Source organism: Vulpes vulpes, chromosome X, assembly GCF_048418805.1.
Source record: "Vulpes vulpes isolate BD-2025 chromosome X, VulVul3, whole genome shotgun sequence".
In the NCBI taxonomy this organism is placed as follows: domain Eukaryota; kingdom Metazoa; phylum Chordata; class Mammalia; order Carnivora; family Canidae; genus Vulpes; species Vulpes vulpes.
This window is the reverse complement of record NC_132796.1, coordinates 29,473,148-29,486,498: the sequence shown is the minus strand read 5'-3', so window position 1 is coordinate 29,486,498 and position 13,351 is coordinate 29,473,148.

Genomic DNA, 13,351 nt, shown 5'->3' with positions numbered 1-13,351 from the left:
TGACTCATTCATTGTTTAGTAGCATGTTATTTAACCTCCATGTATTTGTGGTCTTTCCAAATTTCTCTGTGTCATTGACTTCTATCTAGTTTTATAGCATTGTGGTCAGAAAAGATGCATGGCATGATTTTAATCATTTTGTATTTGTCAAGGCCTTGTTTGTGACATAATATGTGATCTATTCTGGAGAATGTCCTGTGTGCACTTGAAAGCGATGTGTGTTCTACCCATTTTAGGATGGAATGTTCTGGATATATGTGTTAAAGTCTGTCTGGTCCAGTGTGTCATTCAAAGCCACTGTTTCTTTATTGATTTTCTGTTTAGATGATCTATCCATTGATATTATTGGGGTGTTAAAGTCCCCTACTATTTTTGTATTATTATAGATGAGTTCCTTTAGGGGTGCCTGGGTGGCTCAGTTAGTTAAGCATCTGTCTTCAGCTCAGGTCATGTTCCTGGGATCCTAGGATGGAGCCTTGTGTTGGACTCCCTGCTCACCAGGGAGTCTGCTTCTCCATTTCCCTCTCCCCATCCCCTGCTCACTATCTCTCTAAAATAAATAAATCTTTATGGGGATCCCTGGGTGGCGGAGCGGTTTAGCGCCTGCCTTTGGCCCAGGGCGTGATCCTGGAGACCCGGGATCGAGTCCCATGTCGGGCTCCCGGTACATGGAGCCTGCTTCTCCCTCTGCCTGTGTCTCTGCCTCTCTCTCTCTGTGTGTGCGACCATCGTAAATAAATAAAAATTAAAAAAAAAATCTTTAAAAAATAAATGAGTTCTTTTATGATTTTTATTGATAGTTTTATATATTTCTGTGCTCTTATGATGGGTTCACAAGCATTTACAATTGTTAGCTCTTCTTGTTGGTTTGTCCCCTTTATTATGATATAGTGCCCTTCTTTATCTTTTGTTATAGTCTTTGTTTTAATTTTAGTTTGTCCAGTATAAGTATTGCTACTCTGGCTTTCTTTTGACATACATTTGTTTGATAAATGTTTCTTCCTCCCCTCACTTTCAATCTGCCCATGTCTTTAGTTCTAAAATGAACCTCTTGCAGGCAGCATGCAGATAGGTCTTGGTTTTTATCCATTCTGACATCCTACATTGACTGAAGTGTTTTTTTTTTTTTGACTGAAGTGTTTAGTCCATTTACATTCAAAGTAATTATTGATAGGTATGTATTTAGTGCCATTTTATTACTTATCTTGTTGTTGTTTCTGGAGATGTTCTCTGATTCTTTCTTATCTTTATCACTGTTGGTCTCTCCTTTGCACACAAAGAGTCTCCTTTAATATTTCTTGTAGGACTGGTTTATTGGTCACAAGCTCCTTTCATTTTTGTTTGTCTGAAGAACCTTTTGTCTCTCCTACTCTGAATGATAGCCTTGCTAAATGCAGTATTCTTGGCTGCAGATTTTTCCTGCTTAGCACTTTGAATATATCATGCCACTCTTTTCTGGCTTGGCAAGTTTCTGTTGAGAAATCTCCAGCTAGCCTTATGGGTCTTCCCTTGTAAGTCTTACTGCTTTTAAGACTTTTTCTTTTGTCTTTTGTCTTACTGCTTTTAAGACTTTTGTCTTACTACTTTTAAGACTTTTTCTTCATCACTATATTTTGCAAATTCAATTACAATACGTCTTGGTGTTGGCCTGCTTTTGTTGATTTTGATGGGACTTCTCCGTGCTCCTGGATCTGGATGTCTGTTTCCTCCCCCCACCCCATTAGAAAAGTTTCCAGCTATTATTTCCTCAAAAACAGTTCTGTCCCTCGTTGTCTCTCTTCCTCCTCTTGGACTCCTAGAATATGAATGTTATTACATTTGATTGAGTCACTGAGTTCCCTAAGACTATTCTCATGTTGCATAATTCTTCCTTCTCTCTTTTGTTCAGCTTCATTATTTATTTTCCATTATTTTGTCTTCTATGCCATTCATTTCTCAGCTTCTTCCAGCCTATTGTTCATTGCATCAAGCCTTTTTCTAATTTTATTCATTACATTCTTCATCTCTGATTGATTGATTCTTTTTTAACTCTTTTATCTCAGTGGTAAGAGTCTCCCTGAATTCTTCTATTCTTTTCTCAAGTCCAGTGAGTAGCCTTATGATTGTTGGTTTAAATTCTCCATCAGGCATGTTACTTGTATGTGTTTTGCTTAGATCTCTGGCTGTGGCCTTATATTGTTCTTTCATTTGGCATAAATTCCCGTGTCGTGGAGTTTTATCTAAGTCTCTGCCTTCTTCTGTGCATTAGAAAAGCCAGTTATGTTTCCTACTCCTGAAAATATGGCTTTATAAAGAGGTCATGTAGTGTCCAGGGCCTGACACTTCAGGGAATGTCTTCCATGTGCACTGTGGGTGCTCTGCTATTGTGTTATGGCTGCTCTGTCCTTCAGGGTATTCGTGCAGAGGCTCTCCTTGCCTGCCATGGGCAGTGTTTGGTTCTTAGCATGAATGTGGTAAGTTTCAACTGGCTGTGCTCTGGGCTGCTTGAGAAAGGAGACCTGCTACTCGTTTCATGAGAACTGGGGCCCTGCAGAACTCTCTTGTGGGGAGATGTGGTGTGGTCAGGGAGTGGTGCTGGTCTTCTGGGGGAGAGGCCTACCATGCGGGGGCTTAGATGAGCTTGATTGAGAGAGGGCAGTCCTTACAGAGCACAGGGAGGTGGTGTTTTGTGGAAGCAAGTTAGGCAGCCTATGGGAGCACTGCGCGACTTCCCTGGGGTGGCTCTGTGTTTGTGCTGAGGGGTCGGGGAGGGAAATGGCAACAGCCAACATGGAGAAAAGCATCTTTGTTTATAGAGATGAGTCTCCATGAAGGATGCCTCTCACAGACAAGCTCTGTGAAGAGCGAATATTCTCCATACTATGAGCCCTATGTTTTTTCAGATCACTGTTTCCATGCTGTCTGCCTCTGGGTTTTATGCCTGCCTTCTCTCCAGGAGCAGCACAGTGCCCTCCAGGCTCTGTTCCAGCCAAGCCTGCTCCCTTTAAAACTCTAGGCTTTAAGGACATGGTGTGGGCAAGGGCTCATGTTGGTCATCCAGGGTATGAGCCCAGCATGCTGGAGCTGAGGCAAGCTTGACTGACAAAAGCAGTCCTGCCAGAGCACAGAATTGTGGGGCTTGGTGTAAGTAAAGCAAGCTGTTTCCAGCACGTGGCTCTGTGTTTCTGATGAGGGGCAGGGAAGGGAAATGGCTGAGCATCTCCATAAATGCTGCCTCTCAGGACATATAAAAAGGCAAATCATCCCCCTTTGTGGCCTAGGTGTTCTTCAAATCACTGTGTCCACAGTGTCTACCCCCAGGTTGTTTCATGCCTTCCATCCAGGATCTCTATCCCAGCCAAGTCTTCTGACCTTTAAAACTTCAGTATTTAAGCCCCACTGGTTATAATTCACGAAATGCGGCCCCTCTCGTTTTCCAAGCCACTGGCTTTGGGGAAATGTTCTCCTTATATGTTCCCCTATGCACTGCTTTCTGTGTCACCCTTCTCTGTGACCATGGCTCCCTCCCTTCCACGGTACTCATGATCCCTTTTTCCCCTACCTCATGTGTCTGCAATTCCTACCTTCTTGGATTTGACCCATCTTCTCCCTTTCATTGTGGAGTCTGTGCTGTCTGTCTTCAGGTCAATTTCTGGGATTTTTTAAAATTTTTAAATGTTTAATTTTAAGGGACCTGCAGAACCAAAAAAAAAAAACTTTGTAAAAAAGAATGGAGTTAGAGGTCTAATGCAGCCCAATTTCAAGACTTATTATAAAGCTAAGGTAATCAACACATAATGGAAGTGGTGTAACGACAGAAAATACTAACGGGTCAGAAAAGAGTGTTGAGATATGTATGGTCAGGAATATGACAACTGATTTTCTACTACTTTATAAAAATAATTCAGTGGGGGGAATATTTCATGCTTCCAAAAACTAGTTCTGGAATTATTGGATATTCATATGCAAAATAATTAAAATAAAAACTATGATCCATATATTGCCAGATCTATGTAAGAAAAACCTTTGTGACCTTTGGAAAGGCAAGTATTTCTTAGCTGCAACACTAAAATACATGTCACAAAAGAAAAAAAATTGATAAACTGGACTTCATCAAATTTTAAAACTTGTGATCTTTGAAAGACAATGTTAAGACAATGAAAAAACAAACCATAAATGTAGAGGAAAAAATGCAAATCATTTATCTGATAAAGAACTTATATCCAGAATACAAAAAGAACTCTCAAAATTCAGTATGCTATCAAGCAACATAATTTTAAAATGTGCAAAAAATTTGGACAGGCACTTCACCACAAGAGAGATATAAATGGCAAATAAGCACATGAACAGATGTGTAATACCAGCAGTCATTAGGGAAATGCAAATTAAAAGCTATGAGATATAACTTACCTATCAGAATAGCCAAAATTAACATGACTAACCATGCCAAGTGTTGAGGAATACGTGGAGGCAGTGCAATTCTCATACACTACTAGAAGGAATATTAAATGGTACAACCACTTTGAGAAAGCTGGTGGTTTCTTAAAATGTTAAATAAACATTTGTCATATGGTCCTACTATTCCTTTTTTTAAAATACTTTTTAAAAATTATTTATTTATTTATTCACGATAGACACACAGAGAGAGAGACAGAGACACAGGCAGAGTGAGAAGCAGGCTCCATACAGGGAACCTGACGTGGGACTTGATCCCAGGGCTTCAGGAGCAGCACAGTGCCCTCCAAAGGCAGACACCCTGGGCCAAAGGCAGACGCCCAACTACTGAGCCACCTAGGTGTCCCTCTGGCAGCTTTATTTGTAATACTTCAAAATGGAATCAACCCAAATGTCCATTAAAAGGTGAATGGATAAGTACATCATGGGGTATGCTCATATAATGGAATGGTATCCCACAACATAAAGGAATGATCCTTTGGTGCCCATTCCAGGAGAATGCCGGCTGTCCGGGGACACCTGCATCAACCCACCTCGGGGAAGAATCTGGCTGAGACTGGCTACACAGTCTCCCAGGATTCGGAAAACAAACCACTAAAGCTGGTGGTTGTTGGGGCGGGGAGTGGCAGTGCTAGCCATATCATGGTGGACAAGAAGTGGCTGTTAAAGCCAGGGCCACTGGAATCAATGACCCTGGGCAAACCCTGGTACAAAGACAAGTTTCTTTCCAACTTTTTCACAAAGCACAAGAACAAGCTTCTGAAGTTCCCCACATCTCTGGACAGCTGGCAGCAAATATTTGTGAAAGAGGGGCTGGACAACTCCAGGAGGGGATGTCCATCTTGTGAAGATCTGATCACTTGTGGTTCTAAGGAGGGCTTTTTCTTCTCATGAAGGCTCACAGAGATCCCCCAACCTGTCCCCACAAGGTTAGAAAAAACTGACCAAGAGCAGACCTATTTTCCATGCTCTCAGCAACCCAGCTAGCACAGAAGGCATTCATAGAGGACATTGAAGCCCACCTGACTGAGCGTCCCTTGGCTCCCTATCCAAGTTTGGAGAATTATCTACCTGCAGACCTCTCATAAAGATACCAGAAGTGCTCGATCCTGACAGGCAGCTGGAGGACACATGGGCTTACTGTCAGAATAGTGAGAAAAAAATGAAGTCCCCCCACAAAGCTTTGTGAGAAACATCCTGCCAAAGTCTACCTGGAGCTTCCCAAGAAGAGTCCTGGGTCACATACAGATGAATTGCCTGAGAAAAAGAGGTCAAGCACAAAGGATTTGCTCAAAACTCTTCTTCATAGAAAAATACCCAGAAGAATTCATAAATTCTGCAAATGGGTTGCTAATTTTGGAGACTTGAGCATTGATGAAGAGGTGATCATAAAATAATTTGACATTGGCTTTGAGTGCAAACCAACCTATGACATTGACTGCATGAAGAAAGTAATCCACGTTTCTTTGGAGCTAAAGTACAGAGTGGAGCTAGGTAATATGGAGGAAATAAAATTCTCCTTACAGGAACAAAACTGGCAGAGGAAACTCCAGATACCACAGACCTTACAAACCTAACTGGGTGAAGATGAATTATAGAGCATGGTACCTTAAGACCAAGTTGTGGAAAAAGCTAATAAATGGTGAAATTTTGATTGACTCCAAAGTCTTACTAAAAGCTCAAGAGGGAGTTTTGGAACAGGATATTATTTCTGAACAGGATATTCTTGAAGGTCTTTATGGAACAATTGCCTTTAAATGCTTCATTTTAAGCAAGGGTGACAGGATGTTGGGCTTCCTTGAGAAGTTGTTCACCAGGAAGGGGTGGAAGGAAATATGATTCTAAGACTCCTATACACCATGCAATAAAAATCAACTTGAATGTAGAAGATGCATAGGAAGATGGTTTAACATTTCTCTGAGAGAGGCAGTTTCTCTCTTTCCTTTTAACATCAATCAGAATTCATGATGAGTGTCCCACCATGTATGTATAGCTTTGATTCCACAACATTTGTCAGTTTAACACCAAATGCTTATACACATTCCTCCATGACTTTCTGTTTAGTTCATCAATATTTTATATTTTATTAACTATGAAATTAATATTCACATATGCTCTTCTCACATTTTGTAACCCTGTGAATATTACATTGTTATACTGATTATTTGTACAAATAAAGCCATAATTAAGAAGCAGAATTACTCTTAAAAACAGAAATGATCTAGTTATATCACCTATAACATGGAGGAATCAATATAATTGTGCTAAGTAAAAGACTTGTATAGCTCCACTTATATTAAAACTATAACAGAATAATTATGACAAGTATTTTGTTAACCAAAAATTGAAATCTATCATCAAAATAATGTTGGATCTCTTTAATAATAAAATTATTGTCTCCCTTTTTAAGATTCCATCAAGCCCCCAAAACCAGTTTGAAAACTACTTACCTAAATTACAGGTAAAACTTGAGTTAAACCATTTTATCATAGCTCCCTATTAAATATGTTTTTAAATTTCACAATATGCATAAAAATTCTCCACCAAGGAATATTTCCATATCATATAACACAGGTGCAGAATAGCAAGGAGCTTCAAGTCTCTGGCAAACCTAGTGCGCACAGTAGATGTGTGTGAGCAAAACTACACAGCAACACCAAAGATCCTCACATATCTATTCAAGTGAAATTAATCTTTGCATTTCATGAATAGCAATTGAAAATAAGGAATCAAGAAACTTCTTTACATTTTCCAAAATAACAGCTATAACTGTCTGGGACGGGACAACTTGTAGCTAGAAATATTTGTAGTGCAGATCTAGAGGGCACTTCTGTTTCCATTAAGGAAGGAATTCATCTGTAAGTGGAAGTATATGTATATATTTCATCCTAATAGTATGAGCTAAATATCTGTTTATGTGCAAATTTTCTATTTCAAATAGTTTGTCTGAGAGCATCTCATACCTGAAGAACAAAATCCTAGAATTTCTCGCCATAGCCTTAGGTCCATGTCACCACCGTATCTTATTTCTGCAGTGGTTTCCAAACTAGTGTCTCTTCTCCTTCAGTTTATTTTTATAAAATAGAAATCTAGTCAAATTCACATGGTTGTTAATTCTCCAGGTTCATTTAAATTTACTTATACATATAAATGCACCTTCCACAGACACCCAGACACACAGATACTCTCTGGTATTCCACATCCGGTCAGTATGTCCTTTTATACCTCTACTGACTTTCCCTATTGATAGGACTTCACTCAGGCCACTGTGATCCCATGTCAATGTTCTCTCCTTCAAGGTCAATTTTATGATCGCTTTTTAAAATATCTTATGTTTTTAGACAAGGACTCTCCTCTTCTATTTACCTTCTACTAAAGAACTCACTCTAGTGAGAAGTAAGTCACTAATGGCTTCAAAATCTGGGAAAACCTTGTGTTTATTCATTCAGACGTCAAAGAAGCCATTATTTTTCCCTCTGGCCTAACATTATCTGGTTTCTGTGGCTCTCCATTCAAGCCTTGGGTTTCATGTGGCAGCATTAACCCTTACACATTTGTTGTTCAGATCTATAAAATCTGCTTTTCCACATTTTGGTTATGTGACATTGCATTTCACATAACGTGTCTCCTTCTCTATAAAATGAAAACCATATTATCAAACTCAGATTTTAGTGTCAATTAAGGGAGTACTTTACATCAATTCTTAATATCATAAGCATCAAGAACAATAGCCAGCGTATACCTGTGGAAGATTAGGAGGGAAAGAGGAAGGAAGAAGAGTACTAAAAAGGCAGAGAGAAGCCAATAAAAATTAGCTTTAATGGTACTTATCCTGTGTGATAGCCTTCAACTAAATCACACTCAATCTTATCTGATTAAAATGAAAAAGTATATTTGTAAAATAAGAGTTACTAGTAAAGCTTCCTATTGCTTATTGGTGGTGGCTACTTTCAATGAAATAAACTTTCTTTGGAGAAATTATGTAAGTTTTCCACTACTATAATTACCTGCATTGGTATTAGTTGTCATACAGAAGTAAATAGAAGTAGTGTTGGTCTATTTAGATTTTAAGCACCCATGAGACTTCAAAAAATAACCTAACCTCAAAATAGTTTTTAGGAGAGGGAAATCAGGAGATCCTGATACATAATAGTGTTAGTATATAACCTCTTACAGTTTTCAAAACCCATTCATGATCTTTATTTTTCTTTTTGAGGTTTACAACATAGATAAACCCAAAAGTATTATTACCTTCATTTCATATCTGAGAAAATTCCAGATAACTTGAGTCATCTAAAGTGCAAGATCCAAGTCAAAATCTTCTAATTATGTGTATAATTTCTACACTGACATGTAGCAATAGCATGGAAAATGAAATACTTTGAAATCCTGGACTCCATCTAGGATGCAAACTAAGGTAGGGTAAGAACATATGTACCAGGGCCTCTAAGATAAAAAACCAAAAACATAAAGATATGCTTTCATTTTCTGGAGCCACTTGTACCTTGCTCTTCTATTTTGACTATTAAAGCAGTTACAGCTTTGTCATTTGTGTGTAGGAACAGAGATAAACTCCACTCTGGAAGGAAATAAAAGCCGCAAACCAAATGAAATTTGATTGAATGGCTGGTGACAACTCATGTCATGTTCTCCTGATCTCATCATTTAAACAGAGGTTAAGGATATTGTCCTCTTGTCAATCTATCGTTAGAATAAATAAAGAACCTTTATTGTGCATAATGAAAACTATGCCTTTAAGAAAACTACTAAAAGCATAAGTTCTTCAACAGACACTTACATCATGAGGAAACAACGGATTGCACATGGAAAAACTGAAAGATAATAAAATAGCCTCTCCTCTTGTTTAATACTTTACAAAATAGGAAACCTATGATTTCTTAGTTATCCTTTTACTATTTACTTCTTTGCCTGAGCACACAACATATAACTTTTTGAATCAAACTGCAAAAAAAGAAAAATTAATGTAACTCATCCTTTATTTTTTAAAAAAGATATTTTTTCTACTTGTAACAACCCTTGTGAAAACAACCATTATATAATTATCAAACAATGCCAACCAAGTTATGTTCATATTAAAGTTATCTTAAGTAACTATTTGCTTAGATCAGGAAAATAGGTTACATGACACTATTAAAATTTCCTTTGATGATAAGTATGCCTATGAAAGCCTCTACTTTAAGTCAGCCATGCCCCTGAAGTTGATGGTACATTACACAAATATTACAATAATCAGTTGTATTAGAGTGTCACATAAGGGATAACGAAACCTTTTTTTAAGATTTTATTTATTCGTAACAGAGAGAGAGAGAGAGAGAGAGAGAGAGAGGCAGAGACAAAAACAGAGGGAGAAGCAGAGCAGGCTCCATGCAGGGAGCCCAACGTGGGACTCGATCCCGGGTCTCCAGGATCAGACCCTGGGCTGAAGGCGGCACTAAACCGCTGAGCCACCCGGGCTGCCCGGGATAACAAAAACTTTGGAGAATTTGGCTCTAGGAATATATAGTTTGAAAAGACAAAGGGAATTATTTTTAATTTCTGTGACTTTGCCTGAAAGAGTATTAAGGGCACAGCTTTTGGAGCTATGCAGAAATGAATTCATATTCTACCACTACCATGTTCTTATCCTGTGGCAATAGGCAACCTGTTCTCCAGAATAATATCTCATCTCAAATTTGGAATAACAACACCTCTTTCACTTGGATTCTTGAAGATGAAACAAGGTTATGAGTGCTTATAAAATCTTGATTGTCAATTAAATTTCCCCTTTTATCACTTTGTAATGAGGGATGTTGTGCTAAACATGAAATATCTCTTTGCTTTAAATTCCTGAAGCATAAAAAGGAAACTTAAGGAAACATCAGACCAAGCTTGATTAATTTCTCTAATTCTAGTGTTTAGACCCAATATATATGACCAAGGAACCATAGAAGCAAATTAGAATATTCTACCAATATGTCTTCCCTACCCATTCAGTCATTAAATAAAATGATATTAGATTTTAAAGAAAATTTTGAGAAAGGAAATTGTTCCCAAGCATCATAGAGAAATGTACTACTTTTGTAACATTAGTTTTGAGCTCAATAAGAACTGTGTGAAGTGTGCCTTATTGAACATCAGAAGATAAATGATATCAGAAAAAGCAGGACCCATCTATTTGCTATCTACAGGAGACTCATTTTAGACATAAGGACACCCACAGCCTGAAAATAAAAGGTTGGAGAACCATTTACATTCAAATGGTCCTCAAAAGAAAGCAGGGGTAGCCATCCTTATATCAGACAAACTAAAATTTATCCCAAAGACTGTAGTGAGAGATGAAGAGGGACACTATATCATACTTACAGGATCTATCCAAGAAGAGGACTTAACAATCATCAATACATATGCCCCCAATGTGGGAGCTGCCACATATATAAATCAATTAATAACCAAAGTTAAGACATACTTAGATAATAATACACTTATACTTGGTGACTTCAATCTAGCGCTTTCTACACTTGATAGGTCTTCTAAGCACAACATCTCCAAAGAAACGAGAACTTTAAATGATACACTGGACCAGATGGATTTCACAGATATCTACAGAACTTTACATCCAAACACAACTGAATACACATTCTTCTCAAGTGTAGATGGAACTTTCTCCAGAATAGACCACATACTGGGTCACAAATCAGGTCTGAACCAATACCAAAAGATTGGGATTGTCCCCTGCATGTTCTAAGACCATAATGCCTTGAAATTAGAACTAAATCACAAGAAGAAGTTTGGAAGGATTTCAAACACGTGGAGGTTAAGGACTATCCTGCTAAAACATGAAAGGGTCAACCAGGAAATTAGAGAAGAATTAAAAAGATTCATGGAAACTAATGAGAATGAAGATACAACCATTCAAAATCTTTAGGATACAGCTAAAGCAGTCCTGAGGAGGAAATACATCACAATACAAGCATCCATCCAAAAACTGAAAAGAACTCAAATACAAAAGATAACCTTACACCTAAAGGAGCTAGAGAAAAAACAGCAAATAGATCCTACACCCAGCAGAAGAAGAGAGTTAATAATGATTCGAGCAGAACTCAATGAACTAGAGACCAGAAGAACTGTGGAACAGATCAACAAAACCAGGAATTGCTTCCTTTAAATAATTAATAAGATAGATAAACCATTAGCCAGCCTTATTAAAAAGAAGAGAGAGAAGACTCAAATTAATAAAATCATGAATGAGAAAGGAGAGATCACTACCAACACCAAGGAAATACAAACGATTTTAAAAACATATTATGAGCAGCTATACACCAGTAAAGTAGGCAATCTAGTAGAAATGGACACATTTCTGGAAAGCCACAAAGTACCAAAACTGGAACTGGAAGAAATAGAAAACCTGAACATGCCAATAACCAGGGAGGAAATTGAAGCAGTCATCAAAAAACTCCCAAGAAACAAAAGTCTAGGGCCAGGTGACTTCCCAGGGGAATTCTATCAAACGTTTAAAGAAGAAACCATACCTATTCTACTAAAGCTGTTCAGATAGATAGAAAGATATGGAGTACTTCCAAACTCGTTCTATGAGGCCAGCATCACCTTAATTCCAAAACCAGACAAAGACCCCACCAAAAAGGAGAATTATAGACCAATATCCCTGATGAACATGGATGCAAAAATTCTCAACAAGATACTAGCCAATAGGATACAACAATACATTAAGAAGATTATCCACCATGGCCAAGTGGGATTTATCCCTGGGATACAAGGCTGGTTCAACACTCGTAAAACAATCAATGTGATTCATCATATCAGCAAGAGAAAAAACAAGAACCATATGATCCTCTCATTAGATGCAGAGAAAGCATTTGACAAAATACAGCATCCATTCCTAGTCAAAACTCTTCAGAGTATAGGGATAGAGGGAACCTTCCTCGATATCTTAAAAACCATCTCCGAAAAGCCCACAGCAAATATCATTCTCAATGGGGAAGCACTGGGAGCCTTTCCCCTAAGATCAGGAACAAGACAGGGATGTCCACTCTCACCACTGCTATTCAACATAGTACTGGAAGTCCTCGCCTCAGCAATCAGACAACAAAAAGACATTAAAGGCATTCAAATTGGCAAAGAAGAAGTCAAACTCTCCCCCTTCACAGATGACATGATACTCTATATAGAAAACCCAAAAGACTCCACCCCAAGATTGCTAGAACTCATACAGCAATTTGGCAATGTGGCAGGATACTAAATCAATGCCCAGAAGTCAGTATTGTTTTGTTTTTTAAGATTTTATTTATTTATTCAAGAGAGACACAGAGAATTAGAGACGCAGAGACATAGGCAGAGGGGGAAGCAGGCCCCCTGCGTGGGGAAGCCTGATGCGGGACTCGATCCTAGGACCCTGGGATCATTACCTTAGCCAAAGGCAGATGCTCAACCACTGAGCCACCCAGGTGCCCTCAGCTGAGGGCTATTTGACACAAAACCCCAAGTCTTTTATCAACTCCTAAGGAGGGAATAAGGAATGCTTATTGCATTCATTCTGCATCTATGTATCTCAAATGAAGTAGTAGTACACTGAGAATATAGATCATGAATTATCTCAATTCCCAAATCTGCTATTATATCATAAATCTATTATTTATAACTTTTTTGCAAACTATCAGAATACTATTAAAACTAAAATTAAAAAAAAACAAAAAAAACTAAAATTAATGTAAAAGGAGGACTTCCTTCAATTTACAGATATTTAAGGTCACACAATATGGGGGTGTGGTTACATCTCAGATTTTGGTATTGACTTTCACTTTTTCATTATAACAGTTTATAAAAAGATAGAATGCTGTTTAAAATATTTTAGTTATAGGCTGTTTTCCAGAAGCAAATGTCTTGGGAATATGTCTCATTT